The following is a 6806-nucleotide window of genomic DNA, read 5'->3' on the forward strand; positions in this document are numbered from 1 at the left end:
TATGTACGTTTTCCCTTCATTGTTGGTCCCAATTCCTTTCTTATTCCCATACTAACCAAGTCCAATTTTGCATCCAAGCCATATTTGGTATAATCAGAGACATTGATTAAGGTACCAAGGAGATGTAAAATATCTCTTTGTACTATATCTTGACAGATTACCATAGGTGGGAAAATCATTGATTGTGCCGAAACAAAAAAGCCCTCAAGTTGAACCTTTCTTCCCTTTATGCATCATATACATCTTTGTATGTCTCCCACATTTGATTCAAGTCTTCAATTAATGGAGCCAAATATGTGTATGTCATTTCCTGGTTGTTTAGGTTTGGAAATTAACATAGATAACATTACATATTTGCGCTTCATGCATAGAGAAGGAGGTAGGTTGTATATCATCAACATCATTGACCATGTACTATGGGAGCAACTTTGAACATTGTGTGGGTAAATTCCATCAGTTGACGATGCAAGGCATAGATTTCATGATTCTTGACCAAAACTAGGATATTCATGATCAATTTTTCTCCATTGAGGAGAATATAGAGGATGCTGAACCTTGCCATCTTTAATCCTTTCATCATCGTTCTATGTCAAATTCTTTACATATTTCACAATGCTGAACATACGCTTTAATCTTGCTTTGAAGTGACAATACCATACAGCCTTCTTAGGAATTGAGTCTTCATTGTTATATCGCGATGCATTACATTTAGGACAAAACTTTAATAAAGCTTACTCATTAAAAAATAAGATGCAATCATTTTTACAAGCATGTATCCTAGTGTAGTTCCTGGATATAAAGCGTAACATTTGTATAGCATCATAGGTTCGAGAAGGGAGAACATTATCTTCGAGCAACATATCCTTCAGAAGTGCAAGCAGATCAGTGAAACTCTTATCACTCTATCCATTAACAGATTTCAACTTATACAACCTTAACACTGCTGCCAATTTCGTGAAGTTAGTATAACCATCAGATAATGGTTTCTCAACATCACTTATCAATTGCTGAAACATCTCACGACAATCCTAAAGATCCTCTTCGACAACCTTTGCCATTTCCTCGAAACGATCACTGTCATATGCATTTGTGTTGTTCTCTTTCATATGCATCTCATCACAATCCATAACATCACTTTTCTCACCATATCTTTTTCAACATGTGTAACTGTAATTAATACCATGACATGCTAAATGAACTTTTAACTCATTTGGAGTAACTCGGTTTGAGTAACATGTTAAGCAAGGACATACAATTCTATTAGGGTTTTCAACATTCTCAATTGCAAACCTAACAAATGATTTCATTCCATCCTCATACTCATTCGTCAATTGATTGACACTTATTTATTTTCGATCCGTTTTCTAGAAAGGAAATGACAAAAAAATATAATGAGCATTAATCTCTATAGCATGGAGTTAAGTTCACCAAAGTAGAGCAAAATACATTATGTAATTAATAAAAGGGGAAACCCTAACTCAATACAAGCTAAATGAGTGAACTTTCAATTCATGTAATTAAACAAAGCAAATATATATAAGGAAAACTCACTTTGTATTCAGTAAATGAATTTTCAGTGTTGAATATGTGATTGGTGATTTTGAGGTTGAATGAGTTTCAAAATGAGTGAATTTATTGAGGTTGGATGATTTCAAGGTTGATTTTGAGAGTAAATGAGTTTCGCTACTGTGTAAATGAGTTTTGAGATTGCTGAATGTGTGAGAATGTGAGAAAGTGTTAATTTTTTATGGTCTGATCGTACCTTCAACACTACCTTTTAACGCGAGTGTTGTAAAAGAGATATAATCAACAATGCACATTAAAGAGTATGCTGTATAAGATATCGCATTCAAATATACTAACAATAAAATATAAGTATTCCACAATGCTCATTAAAGAGTACATTTGTAGAAGATATCAAATTAAAAGTGCTGCTTCTAGGGCATGATGTTGAAGATGTATGCAAAACATTCAAATTAATAATGACAATTAATTAATTGTGCTTTTAATGACATTCAAATTAATAATGACATTATGACATTCGAATAATGACAATTAATTAAATATATAAAACAATTAATAATGACATTCAAATAATATATAACATACAAAATAAGAATTAATAATAAAGGAAATAATGACACATGTATTGAATGAGATATAAAACATACAATGTCAGAATAATATATCTCTTCATACTAGGAGATAATTTATCTTCTTCAACCAATAAGAGTATGACCCATGTATTGTTTAGTTTAGTTTTAGAAATATTTTTGTAGAAAATGATTAAATAAGACACGTGTCATGATTTTGGTGGCTAGAGAAAATAAATTATTTTCTCATACCAGGAGATATTTTATTCTCTTAATTAAAATTCATAGTGTTGTGTGTACATACATAATTGTTAAAAATCTTGTAATTCAACAATACTTTTTTGCATAAGCGCTATGGAATATTATGATAATTAAGTTTTCAACAACTATTGAAAGGAAGTTTTAACCACTTAAGGTTTTGCAAGTTTGAGTGAATTATTGAGTGATGACTTTATTTATTTACTCCCTTTTCGGGTTCCTTTAACCGTACCATAAATGTTGGTCTTTTTTTATTAAGTTGACCATATCATTTCTTATGAAATGTTGATATCAGACTTAACCGTACCATTTCTTGCAAAAGGTTGGTCTCATAATAAACCGTTCCATTTCTTAAGAAAGGTTGGTCTCATAATAAACCGTACCATTTCTTGCGAAAGGTTGGTCTCATAATAAATCGTACCATTTCTTGCGAAAGGTTTGTATAAAGAATAAAAAGAATAAAACCTAAAATAAATTGTTAGTTGTAGAAAATTAAATGATATAAAGTAAATAAAGAAACATAAAGAGTTAGTGCCTAGTTGCGGAATTTGAATGAATGGATGTAAATTAAATAACAGAAATGTAAAGGTTAAAAGGTTAGATTAATTTTTCATCACTCTTTATTAAAAAGTAACAATTCATTCATTGAATTTCACCTTTTGTATGTTGTTCCTATTCACAAAGTTACAAACAACAAATTGGTTTGAACTTATGTTTTTAGGAATTCTTTATCAACAAATAAAATTTATAAGTTTAACCACTTTAGTATTTTACACTTGTATCTCTTTCAAGATTCAATTGTAGCATAGTATGGATTATGTTGAATCACATGAAATTTTCTAATAGAAGATAATTATACAAATATATTATATAAAGATTAATGATTAACAAATTTTTGATGATTTTATATTTTTGTTGTTTCATAATTGTAAATGAAATGATAAACTAATATTTAAAAATTCTTGAGGAGGAAAGTCATTTGAATGATAGAAGAATTTCTTAACAAAATTATTCTTGAAACTTTATGCAAGTTATATGATATACTTTGGCTATTTCCAAATACCAGGTTCTTAACTATTCCCTAGTGTCCCGGTATAGAAAAGTTGGTTTTCAACCTTGTATAATGCACTAAACAACAATTAACTACTACTCGTCGGAGTTGGTTCTCATATCCTACTTTAGGCTCTGGTAACATTGTTTAGCCTTGAATACAAGTTTCTTAAGAAAAGATGTTTATCATGGCACATTAATAAAGGTGTATGTTCTGATTTTTAGTTTATTTGTCAAGACTTTAAGAACAAGCATTTTGGATCTTGAAATCAAGTATTAGGTAATCAATCTAAAACCGCCTGAAGAACTTCTCAAAGAATAAAAAATATCTAAAGTAATAACTTGTATAAAAATGAATTCAAAGATATTATAAAGAATGTTAAGAAATAATATTACACCGTAATCCAAACTGATTTTTGGAGCATTAGCCATCTATCCAAAGATTAGATGCGTTTGGTACCAAATGAGATTACAAAATCATGTTTTTATATCTCATTTGTCAACTCCATTCTCCTCTTGAATTCTAAAAGATAAACAAACTAAAATTACTTAAACAAGCTTGGAACCAAGGAGCTTCAAGATATTCAGAAAGAGAGAAAAAGAAGAAGTGTTTAGGAGTGAAAGAGAAGTGGGAAATGAATGTATGAATTGTGTTTTGAAGTGGGAGAAATGCATGCTATTTATAGGCAATCTGTGAACCGCCTAGCTCCCCGTTTTGGCGCTAAGATGCTGACCAAACCCTTCAGCATGGGTTTGGTCACTTGACCAAGCATCTTTTCACCTACTTATAGCTAACCTTTCCAGGCTTTTGTGGGCCATTCTGGTCCCCTATGGTGAGCTATTTTGAGTGAGCCATGGAGGGCTACTTGTTGCGAGTTCATGCATGAGGTAATTAAGTCTTGAGTTCTAAGGCTACTTGGATAAGTTGCTGACTGACTAGAGCGCTAGGCGCCTATGTTGATATGCTAAGCTGCCTGCTTGAGCAGGTTGACTGGGTCAGCTTGGTGCTTGGTGTTGAGTTGGCCTGGTGCTTGCCTGGTGTGACCAGGTGCTTAGTGCAGCGCTGGGCGGTTGTGATGCCACGCTAAGCTGCTCATTGAGCACTTGGCTTGTGTTTTGACTGTGTTGGCTTGTGCCATGCTTTTCCATGCTTGTGCTAAGCAGCTTGCCATCTCACGCTGGGCGAGCCTATGTCCATGCTAAGCTACCTGCTTGAGCAACTTTATGTTGATTTCATGCTTCCAACCAAGACCAAGTATATTGAGTCATGCTTAAGGCTAAGCACACACCTAGCTTAAGCTCACTTATGCGTTGTTTCTTGGCTTGATTTGGGCACAATTTTGGCTTGAATTTCCACTTCACCTTTTCTTCTCTTTTGATCCTAAAATCTTACAAAAAGGTTTGGAAAAGAGGTATACAAATCATATATTACAAATGATGAATATTTACTTAAAAAATGTTGAATTAAGTTGGTTTTCTCACTTTTGCATGTGATAAGTGCCCTAAAATATGTATAAAAATTAGGTATTTTTGGCACTTATCAACAACGCACGCTAGCGGGTGTGTTGTAGAAGTTATCACATCAACAACGGTTCTATAAATGTGTGATATTGTATATGTGCAATTCAACAACACACTTTTAAATGTGCACGATTGTATAATGATGTTCATATGTACAACATCGCTTTATTAAATAAGCGTTGTTAATTTGCGTAATTCCTAATTCTATACAGTTTAGCAGACAATAGAAAATCAACCTGAATGCATATTGAATAGCTTGAAACAGAACAACAACTAAAAATAGGACAACAACAACAGAACATCATCATGAATACATATTGAACAACTAGAAACAGAACAAAACAACTATATCAACACAATTGTTTGAACATAAACCAAAACAGAAATATATATATATATATATATATATATATATATATATTGAACATTACATTGTATTGTTTGAACATATATACACCAAATCATACATTACATACACCGAATCATACAATATGTTGAAAATTGAATTCCCTAAGTTACAATCTGTGCTACAATCTATACTTATGATACAATCCCTACATTGAATTCTCTAAACTACTTTTTAACAGTAAGTACATAATTTGACCAATCTTCTCTAATCTGGATGAGTTGGTCATTTGTATTTGAATCTCCATCAAACTTGACTGGTGTTGGCCACAACTGAATGATCTCCTTCACGAAGTTCAGCACGTAATAACTGCAATTTTTATCGTTTGTTTGGAAGGGGGTCTACAATTAAAATCAAGTGAACATATAAGTATAACCTTAATTTAAATATGAATATACTACACATATAATTGTTTGAGTTGATTTGTGTCAATACCATTATATGAGTCCCTTTGATGTTAGACGATGCTTTTCTAGAACGAACACAGACTTGGTAAATTTGCACCCACCTTAAATAATAGAAAATGTACTTAATTACTAAACACTTTGGAAAGTGAAAGTGTACCTAAATATTTAAATGAATAGTCCACTTACCTACTAAAAGTTTCTCTCATAGCGGTGTATTTGTTCGGATCACCATGTTTCAATGAGTCAAAGTAGTAAACTTCTTCCTCGATCCAATTAATGGCAATCAAAAGCCAATGTGCCTTTACAATAAATATGCACACAGTTAGGAAATGTTAAGCATAATAAACATACATAAGACAATTAAAAAATGCTCACTCAATATTAAAAGGTGCAAGAAATAAATCTGCAGCTTCTATATTTTTTATGAGAGTATCTGCAACATATTTTGTCTGGTCCTTGAACTTTTTTTGTCATTGTTACTACTCATCACCAAAGTGGTAACATGTGGGGATAAGAACATCACCCTTTATTTATCTTTCAAAATAAAATTGTCATACAAGTATTTAATATATATATAACACAAATGTTAGTTAAATGTAACACCACCAATGATTAAATGCAAAAATGTGAAGTTAAGAAAACATAATTTACCTGATATATACACATACAATGGTTGCACCTATCCAATCAAGTTCATAAACATCCCAGATTTCATTGATGCTAATGAAATCTTGGATATCATTTCCGAAGACTTCCTTGGGAAATGTTATCATCATTATATCACCTTCTTCCAACTACTTTACATGTTCAAACAACTCAGTGGAGTGCTTGGCCTTTTTGGAACTCACATTCCCTGCAAATGACTTAGTAGACTTTGGTAGCTTAGTTTTTGCATTGCTAACCTTAGACTTCACCACCTTAACCTTTTTCGGTAGATGTTCTACTATGCGATGGGATGTCGTTGAGCCATCTAACTCATTCTCACTAGGCCTGGAGTGTACATTTTCCTTGAATGTTCAATACAAAACATATCAATTATAGATCATTATATATATATATATATATATATAT

The sequence above is a fragment of the Lupinus angustifolius genome, chromosome LG17 (genome assembly GCF_001865875.1).
Source record: "Lupinus angustifolius cultivar Tanjil chromosome LG17, LupAngTanjil_v1.0, whole genome shotgun sequence".
Lineage (NCBI taxonomy): Eukaryota > Viridiplantae > Streptophyta > Magnoliopsida > Fabales > Fabaceae > Lupinus > Lupinus angustifolius.